The 15357-nt window shown below is 34.3% G+C and overlaps 1 long non-coding RNA gene across 1 annotated transcript in view; it reads left to right on the top strand.

Moving 5' to 3' along the window:
- The first annotated feature begins 5434 nt into the window (after positions 1–5434).
- Positions 5435–15357, top strand: part of LOC134485885 (uncharacterized) — an 84269-nt gene continuing 74346 nt past the window's right edge. Inside the window, exon 1 of the long non-coding RNA XR_010064186.1 lies at positions 5435–15332. This is a non-coding gene — a long non-coding RNA (uncharacterized LOC134485885). The remainder of the gene's footprint in view (positions 15333–15357) is intronic.

Raw genomic sequence — 15357 nt, 5'->3', positions numbered from 1 at the left:
TAGAGACTATAATGAATGGAATATAACTAGCATCATGCACATTAACTTCCCATTTTGGTCATGTTCTTAAATGCAACTCTAACATAAGCCAAAGACACAAATGTGAAGAGAACAGAGAGAAAGAAGCAGCTGAAACAGCTAATAAATGGTTTATATGTTGGTGCTAAAGCTCTTCTTGCAATTGAAAAGCTAGAAAAGACCTAGCAGGCGTTGCCCTTGTGTGTCAGTTCTACCCAACAAAACCACAAAGCAGAGCCTGTTTACCTGGGAAGGCTGACAAGGCAGCTTGAAAGGCACTTGGCAGTTGCCAGGGAATGGGCTTGAGACTGTGATACCCCTTTAGAAATTACATTGCTATTGATAAGAAAAGTATACAAAATCTCATTGTCATTCACAATGTGTTCCAAGTTATTGAGAAAAATTTAAGTTTTCTGAGTCATCCATCTCTAAATTTAAAATGCATATTGTGTTGCTATTTATAGACGTAAAGCTTAATAAAATCACGTGTCACATCATTCCTAAGTATGACTTAGAGATAAATATGATAGCACTGTAAGCATAAACTTTCCCATATTTGCCTTGTATTTTAGAGGCAAGTGTTTGTTTTCCTTATTGAGAAAGATTATGCCTTGATAAGTGAAATTAGCAATACATATTCAGTTTAATTCACCTGTACAGAGGAGTCTCTAGAGAGTCTACACTTGATATTATCAACACAGACAGATAACTAGGCCACAGCTCTGGCCTGCAGAGAGTTTGTATCTTGGAGGAAGTTCCCAGGGCAGACCACTATGGGATACAGATCTGGCTACACGGTTTTCCTTCTACCTGGACATATTTTTAAAGGTTTGTAATTGGTCATTATGACTTCAGAAGAATCAGCATGATATTCAATTAACTGAAAGATATTCCACAGTTATAACCCCGTATCTTAAAGAGTTTTCTACTTCCCAAGTTTAAACATGTATTCACAGAATTTCTCATGAATTCTAGCTTAGACTTTTGAAACATATTTTTATAAGTACATTCTTCATTCTTAATATGAAGCTTTGTAGATGTGTGTCAAATTCAGAAGTAAATGAGTGAGCAACGGAGAGCTCTGAGACACTTTAGATTCCACAGCAAAATACAGTTATAAATAATCCTGTAATAATCAAAATCCTGTCTTAAAATGATACTCGGGGCGATGCATACCTACACCACGTCATTGCACTGCATGCTCTTTGCCGAGTTGTATGCACCTTAGAAAATAGGGTAATGTAAATAATTGTTGTGTTAAGATTTAGGCAAACATATCTGTGGGTTTCAAGCCGTCTAAAGTAATTTTATGTTCTCTATGAATAATGTTTAACATTTGAACCAAAAACAGTTCCGCAGGAATAATTAAAGGCTTAAGTTAAATACATAGACAGTCATTTAAATTTAGATCTGCAATAACATTTACTATTATTCTCCAAGGCTTTGACTGCTTGACAGAAACAAAGTACTCTGGGATTAATTTCAAGAAATGGTGCCAACTGTGCAGCAATTTGCTGTAATTAAGACATGAAAGAACTCTAACTATTCAGATTAAAAGAAGCATGATGGAGCATGATAGAGAGTCAAGGTATGGCAGGGAGCCAATAAAAAAGGTCAGGAGTACCATATTGATAGATATGAAAACAGAACCAGTATAGTGTAGTGAATTTTCATTAAGGAATCCCACTTGTTTATCATTTCTACCTTTGATCATATTTCTTATATTTCTTCACGCAGACTCATGGCATAGCTATCCTGTGCTAGAAAAATAATAAAGCTGAAAAGGAAAATGGCAAACAAAGTGTTCTCATAAAGCTAATGAGTTTAAGTGGTGTGGAGAACTCATTAGGAGGGCGTCATAATTATCTTTATGGTGGAGGAATTTCCTCGTGTGTCACATTAATGTAGTTTCTTTGGAGCTAAATGAAAGCACTACATGGGTGTTAACTCAAAGAGATTAAATACACCTTTTGTATTCATTAAATTCTTTTTAAATTTGAAAGAAAAAGGATTATTTTGATCCAACTATTCTCTAAGAATTCTCTAAGAATTATGGGAAATATTTTATTTGCCTTTGAACTTTTATGTATTGATTAATACTGTATTGGAGCTAATGGTGAATCTTCCCTCTATCTGACTATTTTTTTTAAGAGAGACCTTTAGGTTTTGATCTTAGATATAATGTGGATACTTGACCCAGTTGCTAATGAGGGGCCGTATAATCCCCAGTATCCTATAGCTCAAAATAGCTGGATGCAGTATAAAAAGTACATCATAAAAGACACTATTGGAATTCTCTTTGTCTTCACAGGCAGTATGCAAAAGATATGACTTGCTAAGAAAGTCAGAAGCTGGGCTCCCACAGGCACCCAGAGCCATCAAAGCCAAAGAGTGAGCAGAATAACCTTGCCATTGTGAGCAGAAGACTGAAAGCAAGCACCTAATGTACCAGAGAGGAAAACATCCGGAAAGAGAGTCTGTTAGAAGAGAGCTGCTAGATCTTCATGGAGCCAGACTGGGTCCTAGCCACAGTCTACCTTAAATTGTCAGCAAAGTCCAAGTATGAATGAATGTGTTCTAGTCTGACTAAGAGAATTTCACGTTCAGTGCACATGATTAGAAGTTCAAAATAGAAAACATAGGTCTTTTGAGACTGTAACATAGATGCTGCTAAGAGTCAGCATAAGGGAAACCACAAAAACAAAACTGAATTGTTTCCAAGCACTGAATTCTTCCCAGAAAAATGCGTCTAATGTCTCATAGCCACAGAATTCTTAAATTGATGTTTCGATTCTTCACTTAGAGAGACAGTAGCTTATGGAATAGTGCTGTTTACAAGTTAAAAGTAATAACTAGTCAAGAATTTAACCATTTAAGTAAAAGTAAAAAAATAGTAGAAGAGACTTATGAGTGCCTTATTAATTTTGGTTTGTGCAATTTGTGCTATTGAAAATAAATTTTATAAGTTTGAAGCTGCTTGCAGTTTGTTTTGTATCTTTTTATTTTTAAAGGATTCATTACCTAAATAGAAATAAACATTATCATTACAGTTGAGCTATCTACTTACTCAACTTTGCGGTATAACACTTTCTTGAACTAAAATATTAATATAATTATTGAGAGTACAATAGGTGGCCTTTTTCAATCCCTTAATTTTTCTTTCCTCTGTTCACAATGTTGCCAGATACATGTTTCTTGATAAAACCCCCAAGAGGTCTCCTGCAAATTCTTTTTCAATACAACCAGATCATTGCAGATAATTGTATTACACAGTGCATCGATCCAAAATCGTTGTGCACCGGAAACATCTGAAAAAAACATGATTATAGCTTTCTGTTTATTGTTTGTACATCATATAAGCAGGCTTTTGTGTGAATCACCTGTAAGAAAGGCAAGGTGGAAACATCAGAGAAATTACCTCTTTACAAGAATCTATTGATCACTTTAAATCAAAGAAGTATGTTTGACATAAGATTCCCTGCCAGTTTGAACATTAGGTACACTATGTTATAGCCTGGGGCAGTTGTAAGTCTGACAAAGGGACTGTAAATAAAGCGTGCAGCTGTGAGCGCCTCTGGCTTAGGATCAACTCAGGCTCAAATCCAAGGCATAGGTAAACTTAAAATAATTTACCCCTTTTTAACCAGCACATAAAGACTTAGAGTAGACTCTTAGGAGAACTCAGAAACATAAATCTCTTAGTTACTTCAAAATAGCAAACTTCATAGAAAAGTCATATCATACATGGTTGATAAGACACAGTTTAAAAAAAATGTGTCTCAAGTTGTCTTTTGTAATCTTAAGATGATCTATAGATGTAAAGAACATCTTAAAAAACCAGACCCCCTCAAATATTTTTCACGAATAGTCACTGATTTGAGCATGTCATGATGTATTAAAATCCTTTTAATGCAAAGATCTTTCTGTTTCATGTCTGAAAATTCTTCTTAACAGCTCACTTAAAAGGTGATGGTATAGTTTTCCTTTTAAAAGGAAAGTTGGATGCTTGAAAGGTAAAACGGCATAAAGTCAACTACAGCATTTAAAATGTTTATACAACCCTGTGAGCAATGCTAGAATCCCATCAGCACAAAAATACTGAGTTTTTTTTCACCTGCATTTTCTTATTGGTCAAGAGCAGAGAAGGTATTAGTGACAAGCTATGTTTAAACATGAAGGAACCGTTTTTGTTGTTTTAATTTTGAGAAAACACTGTTACAGGGCCTTTGTTGGATTTTTTTCCTCCTACATTTTAACATGTGTTGAAATTATTAAACATTTAACTGATTTGTCCAAGGGAGAGTCTGATGGATTTGGAATTTAATAAATATGCGCCCAGAGTGATGCATTCTTCCTTGTTAAATATTTAGCTGCTTGCGTTAGCTGTGCGCTTAACTTAGGCATGATTTTAAACTGTTAATATATAGCAGGTTTAAGCTATAAAAATGTTAGAAGCTGTGATTTCTTCTAGGGCAAAGCTGGCCATTTTGCACACTTGCAGGAAAATAATGCAAACATGCATGTACATATCTAGTGAAATATAAGCTCTCTGCCGCTCAGTCTATAAATGAGAAACTGACAGCCACATATTTTTAGAACTACATTTTCAGAGCCATCATTTAACTTCAAAGATGAGTGATAAATGCAGAATATTTATATGTAGTAGCTTTTTTATGAGGTTGTCTGTAAAAGATACCTCTGATGTGAGATTATAATATCTTTGCTTATAACTTTATTGTTCCTTAAGATAAACACTATTCTTTGAACATGAACACAGTATAAGAATCACTAAAAGGGAAAGATACTCCTTTAATGAAAATTATGGCAGCATTTACTGCTTTCTGTGTTTAGTTGTGGATCTTAAAATTAGTTCTTATTTTCTTTATTTTGAATTGCAATATTGAAATTATTGATTTTCATAAATACCATTCTGTTCACTGTAAAGTATTAGATTTAAATTACATTCAAGATAGTTCAAAAATGTACCACATAATATAATGTATAAATATATACTTAAATATATAATAGTAAGAACTCTATAATATCTGGTATCATTTACATTTGATAGCATAATGTTGAGAAAATAAAAATACAAGCAGATGAACAATATTACAAAGGGGAAATTTTTGAAATATATATGTACATATATATATACATATATATATATATATATATGAATGAACATGGTCAACAAAGAACAAAGGAAAAATGTCTTTGTCTTAAATCACTTATTTTTTGAGAGCTTGAAGCATGCTGCCTGTTTGCTAGGTTCAATGACAGAGCGCCATCTATTGGATGACCTTGAAAAGTACTCATATTTCTTAAATACTATGAAAATAAGCCTGTAGAAAAAAGATTATTTTTGATGTTATATGTCTGTGTGTGTGTGTGTGTGTGTGCGTGTGCGTGCCTTTATGACTTTGTGTAGTTATACATGTATACATATATATTATATATGTCTTTGTGTAGATATACACACATATGTGTACATGTACACACACTTCAATCTATGCTAATGAAAGAAAAATATTTCTACATATCAATACTTCCCTATAATACATAGTAACAAAGAATCACTGCCATCAATTTTTGTCTGATTAATCCATGTACCTTTATAAATCAAATACCTTATAAATCTGAGGTTCAGACATTTGTCTTTAGTCCTCAATACATACCTTTGTTTCCTTGCACTTTATGTAACAGGGTCTGAAAACTGACTGAAAGAGCTTGTATTTGACAAAAGGGATCTGTTTAGAAATCCCTCAATGTTACAGTGCATTAAATGTAAACATTAAAAAGGAAAAGCAAAACAATTTGCTGTTTGTGTGTGTGTGTGTGTGTGTGTGTGTGTGTGTGCGTGTGTTTAACAGTGCTCTTGTTTTATCTTTCAGCCCAAGAACTTGCCAGTCAAGATGAAAAACTTCTTCTAATGGAATCCAGCTTGAAAAGAGCTCAGGAGCGGCTGAGCACAAAGCAACAGTTCCCAAGAACAGAACAGTAGAAAACCCCAGGCCGAGCTGAAGACAGTAACAGAGGGGATTATGGCTTCTGAAGAAGAATCAAATGACTGCAAGTGAGTTGTTTTTCAATATTTCACAAAGTTTGACTTTACATACTGAAATCAAACCAAGCCTTTAACTTTCGTTGTTAAATACTTAACTCGTGTCTTGCAAAAGGCTTTGAGTGTATTTGCTGGATTTTTACAGTTCAATGTTGGTTACAGAGGAGATAAAACATGAAATTTGCCTTATTTCTTGACTACGATGGCATATGATGAAAACAGGAACCCCTCACATTCCAGTTTCTGAGCGATGGTGTGACAGTGAACATTCTTGTTAACACTAGCAGATATGGTAAAGGTGCCAGCCATGGGGAGGATGGGCTGTGTCTCGGCACCTACCTGCCAGGGGCCTTCTCATTTTACAGCTCCGGAGTCCAAAGGTTACATATGGCTCTGGTTGCCTTTCTTTCTCTCTTTCTTTCTTTCTTTCTTTTTTTTTAAGTCGCTGCTCTAAGCAAAAGGCAAATGCATTCTGCTTAAATTGGGTTGGGGGCTTTACAGGAGACTGTGGGCACACACCTTTGACGCATGGAAAGGACAATGCAGAAAAGTAGCAGACCGTCTGTACAAACTTTAAAACAGTCATAAAAATTGTTTCTTAGGGAAACATTTTGGATATTAAGTTTTGTCTCGATCATTTAAATATTTATTTAATAACTATATCTAATGAATAGGGCATGTTCTATTCATTTTTATCATTTATTTTTTCATATAAATGTTACAGAATCTTTTGAGAGATTTCTCCACTCTGTGTCCTGTCTCCTCTGTCCTTTTCTTAAAGATTGTTAGTTTGTTATTTAGAAGTAACAACGAATACCTTATAGCCCACATACATTCTCCCCTTACCTTGATCCCTCCCTCCTTCCCTCTCAGTCTCTCCTTCTGTCTTTATCTAATATCATACTTTACTAACTGAGGTTTGGTTTTACTGAGTGATCCAGTTAGATAAAACACATATTTAAACTAATTTGTCTTTTTTCTCATTCATCTTTGAACCCAGTCCTGAGGCCACACTAGATTGTGCATTTCATATTAAGCGATCCTTGGAAGCCAATTCATAGCTCACACAATGTCCTGCATATCCTTACAAAGCATTTCGCTTGCTTGCAAACCTGACTAATATTGCGAAAATGGAATTTTAACCTAATAAATTTATTTTTGTTTTTCAAGCCAAAGGCTCAGTATTTTCAAAAAATAAAATAAGAAGAAATAATTCTACAATAGATCAACATTTTGTATATTTCTAAGTAAAATAAAATACTCTGATAAATCCTATTTTTAATGTCTCAGATTACAGCATTTACACAGGAAAAAAACCCTACATTTAATAGATGGTAAAGAGAAGATACTGGTGCCAAGGATTAGAAGTGTATTGGGAAAAGTTTCTTTGCAAATGATAAAGTAATATGTTATTGTTATAAATATGATCTTTTAAAAAGACACTTTATATTAAGGAAATTGTATGATACTGATATATTTAGAAGACAGAAAACTTGGGAGGTTGACAGGGTGTTCATATGAGCTTAATATTCAGAAAATGATGGTTATTACACAAATAATTAGAGATCAAGCAATAATTAAAAACAAGCAAGCAGCCCAACAGCAGATCAAAAAGCCCAGATATAAAGAATTACTCACTACCTTTGATTCCATAAGAAAATAAAGTAGAAAATGATTTATCTGGTTAAAATACAGGGTAAAATTCTTGTTTGTTTAGGCTACCATTTTCTGTTTAATCCCACAAATATGCTAACATTTGAAATTAACTAAAATATTCTTTGTGAATATAAAACTCTAGTGTTGTACAGAATTATTAAATATGAAATGAAAGTAGCTAGAATACAAACTCATTGTAAAATACCATATAGATGAAGGACTAAGTATTTTCAGAGTCAAATTCGGTACATTATACTATGTTATAAGGAAAACTTTAAATAATTAAACTGAGAACTGTTATTCTCATTTGTGGATTCTCATAAAAGAATGAAGCTCGCCTTTTGGAAACTATTTTTATCTTACTCTATCTACTTTCTTGAGGGAAAGATCTTGTAGCCCAGGATGGCCTTGAACTTGTGTTTCTTCTGCCTCAGTTTCTACAATGGTGGTACTACAGGTGTGCGTCATCACACCTGGTTCATCATGCTGCAAAGACTCAAACGAAAAAGCTCTCCTCCATAGCTCTGAGTATATCTCTGTGTCCAAAGACAATGTCTATCTGTAAGAAGTATGCTATGAATTTTCATACCAAAAGTAGCCCTTTGGGCTAGAAAATTAAGTGTTAGGTTTCCACATTTGCTTTTACCAAGTCAATCCACAGGCAACAGGGGATGATGGAGTTAACTAGAGCTTCAGTTTGGGTGACATCAGACATTGTGTCCCTCACATGTCACCAGAAAGATAAGCCCAGTTACTTAGCCATTCAAGCATTTTACGGAATTAATTTAATGCAGCATTCCTCTCAGAAGAATTACCAAGTAATTCAGGTAAAATAAAACTGAAAAGAGTAGCTAAATATTTGAATCACGTTTGGAATGGAAAACAGAGCAGAGTTCAGAGAATCTCACTTGAAGGCAGCACTCACAAAGGATTTTCTTCAAATAATGTAATTGTTTCTGAAATTATGGATTTATCATTGTCTATAAACAAAAGAATGAAACCGGAAACATAAGTATAACTATTTCTAGCAAATCATTAAATATAATAACAAGAATTTGGATTTTAAGGCACCCACAATGACAAGATTTTGTATCTATCTTCTTAATACCCTTCTTACTTCTTGGAGGTTTTTTGACAACTATTATCTTCACTATCTGACCTAGTCATTCAGAAATTTCCAGGTTGCTACACTATTAAAATGCAATACTACATTGCAGGCTGCCGTACTACTAAAATGCATTACTAGGTTAATTCATGCATTCCTAATAGGAAATAAACTGGAAAAAGATGCACACGAAACTTTGGTAATCTAAAGAAAAACTTTTAAAATATGAGCCTTAGTTTTTGTTGCCGTAAAGTCGAATTCATAAGAACCATGCAGGAAGGATTCCTTCCCCTCTTCTCCTTTTGAAGTAAATATAGAGAACACACACCATGCACTTGGTATAAGCCTGTTACACTTGAAAGATTTGTTCTGAATGTCCAGTGGGAACCTGGAAATCGTAATAATTTGTAGTATCGATTGAGTGAAGCTATGCAGCTGGGGCCTCCGGTGAATAGACAGAAATAGACATTTTATTGATTAACTTTTACAGTCATATTTCCAAGACTCCGCTGCAACATACTTTTCACTTCCCAGCTTTGTGTTGTTGTATCATGAAACTCGGATTCTTCTCCCTTAACATTTACCCACGTGAGGGAAAAAGTATGTGCATGCACTGCCAAGGCTGTGTTCGGCAGAAACGCATAACTTTCTGAAAATGGTTTCTCCCAAGTACTCTACTCCCACAAACACTAGAAGGAAGCTTTTTGAAAAATCATGATATCAGGTGGCTAGTAATTAAACTTCTTCATATTTTGCTTAAATTTCTCATTTAAGAATTTTAATTTTCCTACCTTAAATTTTTGCTAGTACACATCAGATGCTACCTTTGTTTGTATTCCCATGTTCATGGCATCTTATTTGTTACATGAAGCAGAAGAGAAAGTGTTGTGATAATAGTCTATAGCATAGTCTAAAAAGAGAGCTTTTGAATCATCACTTTGACAAGTGTTTCCAAGGATAAAGATATGGATGTAAACCTTCTGCAGCTATGTGAATATTTGCTTTTACTTTATACAGAACATGTTATATTGTCACAGATGAACTTATAAATGTTTGGACTTCAGTCATTTGTTTATCTCATATACCTGTTATTTGCATGTGTGTTTACTGGAGAAAATTACTGAGCAAAACTTTTTATCAAATTCTTATATTTGGATAATATTTCACAGAGATTTTTCTGTAAAATTGGGGATAAATATTTGTAAGTGGAATTGTTTTGGAAAAACATCTTTTTAAATTACTATGCACTCTTCTTTTCACTCATCTGCATTTTCTAAATGTGAAAATCTTAACAGTAAAATGTGATAGTGCAAAAGTAAATTTTAAATATTTCAGGTCATTGAATGAACTAATAGAATTTAAACTTGATGAAATTACAGTAAAGGGCAAAAAATAAGTGAAAAGCACAGCACAACATATCTCCTTTTAAATTACTCTTTTTCAGTGAATTTCAGGAGATAGTTTTGTTTTTCATAATTACTGTAGATTTTGGTACTAAATTGAATCAAATGTCCCTTTTGCTTGAGAGAAAATTTTTTCTCAGTTATGAATATACTTTATAATCTCCATGCTTTTCATTTGTTTCTGTTGATATTTTAAGACACATCTATTGAAAATTCACTTTAGCAATTTTCTTTTAATCATTAATTTATTCCATAGAAGAGAAATAATCCTTAAGGGTCACATTTATATATTTTAAAAGTTTTCCCTTAGTTTACCAAAATCTTGCATGCTTTTCTTTTGTTAATGAGTAACTTCACTTGTAATGTACTTGATGGCTACCTCAGAGTGATCAGCTCAAAGTCAGTGAGCAAAGACAATTAGTTATCAAAAAGAGGCCTAGGTATATTGTGCATATTAAAAAGATATATATGAAATCTTGATTTAGCATGTACCGTGAAACTCAAATCCTATATGGGAAAGTGGTGACTTCCAGTATTTATCAATATTATAGCACATTGAAGCATTTTAGTTACTTATATATAAATGACTATCTTATGTTTATATAATGGGTTAGATATTTACAAGGAAGAATATTGAGAAATTACTTCTTTTGCATGCACATAATGAAGAAAATGATACACAAAGATTTTAACTCATTTAATGAATGGCATGTCTCTTCCAATGAAAGACTCTTGTTTACTTAATCAAGTATTAAACCTACAAAAATTAAAAAGAAAAAAACCCATACAATTAAACCTGATCAAGTAACAAACATAGGACACAAGAACCCTGAATTGAGGTTGATTTCACTGTAATCCTGTAGAGGAATCCCCACATATTGATCAATGTTGAAGCCCATGCACAGCACTTAGAAAGATAAAGTAAGCGGGGTCAGGTAATCAAAGCATTTAAATAGTAAAAACAGCAGCTGCCACTGTAGACTGCTAAAATAAATCCATAATACAAATTGCTTTAGTAAAAAGCGGATGAGCAGCTGATCTTCCTATTGAACTCTGATACCGTTCAGTGACCACACTGGGAAAAGGATTGGGAGAAATGCTTTGCAGATCAATATTGAGTGAGATGTTGCAGGGATTCATTTTGAACAGGAAGGCATCACAGGTGTGAGAGTACAAGCATTGCAGGAGATGTTCTCACATCGAGAATGCTTAATGCAGTTAAAATTGCTTTCTATGCATGATATTGCCAAACAAGCCAAAGAAATACTTTTGGAATTGTTTCTAGAAGTCATTTGGATGTGTTTAAAACAATTCTAGCATTTAAAGCATAGAAAGTTCACTTTAGCGTAAAATACTTTTGTAATCACTTTTAAAGCAACATAATACTTCCTTATGAAAAGATTTCATGTAAATTAATCAATACACCTTTAAGAAAACAAATAACTATGGGATGGTAGACTAGAGTCCAATTCAGAGATGTAAAATTAGGTATAAAATAGAAGACAACAGTATTGTTCGTGGGAATTTTGCAGGATGGAGAAACCCCAGAGATTTGAATCTTGCTAGCATGTGGAGAGCTTGACTTCAAGGGCAGTGATTGGACTCCAGGGACTTACTACCTTTGGGATACTGTGAAGCCTCAGGAGGATTTTCAAGATATAGACCTATGACCAGAACAGTTAGGTTTTACATTTTAAACTTTCATAAATTTTGACGTTTAACTACTTATGCTTAGTGAAAAGTTGCCATAGGTTCAGCAAAGTATTGGAAGAAACAACTTGAGTAAAATACTTGCTTGTAGCTTTATTCTACTTTCGAATTAAGAGATCTCATAGTCAAAGTAGATAGGACTATGTATCTTGCCCCGGGTTCCCACAAGCATCAACATTACATAGCCTGTTTCCATGTTCCAATTTGTCTACTCGTTCATTGTACAGATGGCATTGTGACTTGACAATATGGTTTTCTATACAATTGCTTACTCCAGATGTTTCCTATGGGATATAGTCCCAGCCCTTTGGTATGTTCAATGTTGTGATTAGAACTTCATAAAACTTCTCGTTGATATGCTTTATTCATGATAACACTTCTAAATCTAGCCCTTGATTAAATGACCTACCATAGAATTACTTTAATACATTTTCTTTGAGAACAGAGAAGACTGTAGCAGAAAGGAGATTGGTTACATTTGTGACTGAATTTCCATATTAAAATGAAAAAAAAAAAAACCCTCAGGCTCCAGGCTTAAAAGTTGTAAAACTTTAACTGAGATTCTTCATTCTCTTTTACTGTAATGAATAGTTATTTACAACTATTGTTTGCTCCCTGTTTACTGAATGAATTGCTGATCCCAGCAATTTTAATGGTAAAATTGTGAAACAGTATTCATAGTTGTCAGAAAAAGGTCACTGTATTTGCATTTATTAGGAACTTGCAGGACCATGCAGTGTGCATTTCCTTTGGGATGCTACAGCTATTGATTTATATACAGCTGGGGGGAAAATTAATTAGGATTATATTTCACTTATTACTGCAGGCCCCATAATAAGAAAGAAAACCATTTTTTTTCCTGTTGTTAGAAATTTGGACAGAAGTACCTAAATAGGATCATTGTTTCTTAAATCATGACTACTTTATCATATAATATTTCTCCTATAATGTGGTTAGAGGCTTACTGCATTTGTGGAAATTTAATTAGCACTTTGAAAAATGAATGTTTTAGTACATACCCTAAAATAGTAAAGATGATAATTCAAATTAAGCAAGAGACATTTCCCCTTGTTAGTTGAAACTTTCCCTTCTGTGCTAAGTCAACATGTATTTGTCTACTGTAAATTTTCTGGAATTGGGTAGCTTTGGGGCAAAAGAGTTAAACAAAACAGGGACCAGGATCAAGTGAGTTCTCAGGGTGGAGAAAGAGAGCCAAGAAATGAAACTCAGTTAATTTAAACATTTCAGTTTTGAGAGCTGAGTATATTAGTCTCTTCTGTGAATTTAACACTTCAACTGAAATAGAATGTTTTATCAAGGAAATCCTTACTTTAATGAGATGAGATTTCACATCTTTTTAAATCTATGTGGTTCTTCCTATGAGAATCAAGTACATTCTAAAAAGAATATAACTGAATGCAGTCCTCTACATTGTTTATGTGTAACACATGTTTGAGATTAATCAAATTGTAGTCACTTCTCATTAACAGCAGAAAATAATTTCAAAATTGGGCAGAGCCAGATGACAAAGAATTGTTTGTGTGGGTTCAAGACATACTTTATGAATGGAAACACATGCCTATTGTGACATCTGACTTGCTCATTTTGTTTTCCTCCTATTGTTCTATCCATATAAAGCATTTTAAGGGAGCCTGCTCTATAGTGTTTTCTCGGGTACAGACTCAGTATTTGGGGATAAAAGAAATCAATGTGATCTTTTCAAGATACTACAAAAATCCAAAATTTCAGCATATGGATAGTTGTTATCATTGGACATGTGTAGGTTTTATCATGTTTATAAAATGTCCATCAGAGAGCAGTATGTTCCTCTCTTCCCCAATTCTTGCATTGACAGTAAGTGTTGGTGTAAAAATATAAAAAATAAAAAAAAATATAGTTGTCTTTTTACCTCTCTAGGTCTGCACCACAGTGCCCCAAGATGTCTGCTAGATATCTTGGCGGAAACACACCCCAACTCCTCGGCGGCGGTCCAGTGTCTCCACCCGCCGCACACTTTCCTACACTCAAACTGTTACATAAAAGAACACACAGCACAATAATCTTTGACCCAATTGGTAAGATATAATTGCCCACCTAAACATACAAAGCCCAGTACCATCAATCGCTTAGGAACATTTGTAACAACCTGTAAAGGTGCAGCGTGGAATCTTAACATCACCGGCCATATTGTCCTGCCACCGCTTCTCTCCCCCTCTGGTCTCCTCCTTTCTGTTCCAGTCTCCTCCTCTCCCTTCAAACTTCTCTCCCGCCCATCCTTCCTTCTCCTCCAATGACAGGCCTCCTTCTATCTATTGAATTTTACAAATTCAATGGGTAGAAGTTTCTGGTTCTGACTAGGCAGCTGTCCTTGGGGCAGTGGAATTAGCATCAAAATACAGATAACTCCAGGGCAAACCACAACAAGTAAGGATCTATCACTCAAAGTGCTTAGTATAATAAAAAGTTGCTAACCAATTTGTCCTTAACTTTTACAATCCATTTCCTGGATGATGCTGCCCGCAATACTGTAACTAAAAATTCCGTTATCCTGAGAATTTTAAAGTAAGTATTTGAATTTCTTACCTAACAGATCAGATAAGTTTTGGAAACAATTGATACATCAAGTTATATATTAGTCTATAGTTTATTATAAAGGCTATATTTTAAAGATGTTTCTTGAGGTTCTGAGGACACTAAAGTTAATGAACATGGGGTCCTTTTAATGATATTTTTGGGAGTCTGTACAGAGAAATGCAAGAAGATAGATGTTCCTAAGACCTATAATGTATGACATGTATTGGATTATGTAGAGAAATTATACTAGTTTGGGGAAATGAGCTAATGCTTGTCCCAAAGCAATGCTAAATGGGAAATGATGGGAAATTCTTTCAGTAGGTAAATACTTAGTTGATTATTTCACAAGTATACATAGAGTTAAGCACAACATGAGAATGATAAGAAAGTACACTTTCAAAAGAGAAAATGAGAATTCATTTTATGGAGAAAGCCAGATTATGCACAATGGTGACATGAAAATGGACGGAGGGTGGGCCTCAGTGCAGGTATAGGGGATCAAAACACATTTGAAGCTAATAAAAGATAATCTGTGGTGGTCATCTGGGTGGTGCTCATTGCTACAGCAATGCTAGAAAACCATATATTCTTCCTCTCTCAGCTTTTCCTTAAGCACTTTGCCTGGTTAATCCTCAAACATGACTAAAAGTGATCTTTCAGTTTGTCTTTTCCATTGTCACCAGTCATCTAGGTGGACTTGGGCTACACATTCTCTGCCTCGCTGGCACCTGATGAATCCTCTCAGTGTGAAACTTACCTCTATTTAGGTATTGTGCCACAAACACAGACCTCTTTCTTCCACTGGGTAAGTATGCATTCATTACTGTTTT

The sequence above is a fragment of the Rattus norvegicus genome, chromosome 2 (assembly GCF_036323735.1).
Source record: "Rattus norvegicus strain BN/NHsdMcwi chromosome 2, GRCr8, whole genome shotgun sequence".
Lineage (NCBI taxonomy): Eukaryota > Metazoa > Chordata > Mammalia > Rodentia > Muridae > Rattus > Rattus norvegicus.
Note: the sequence above shows the minus strand (reverse complement) of the source record. Positions and strands in the feature narration are given on the sequence as shown.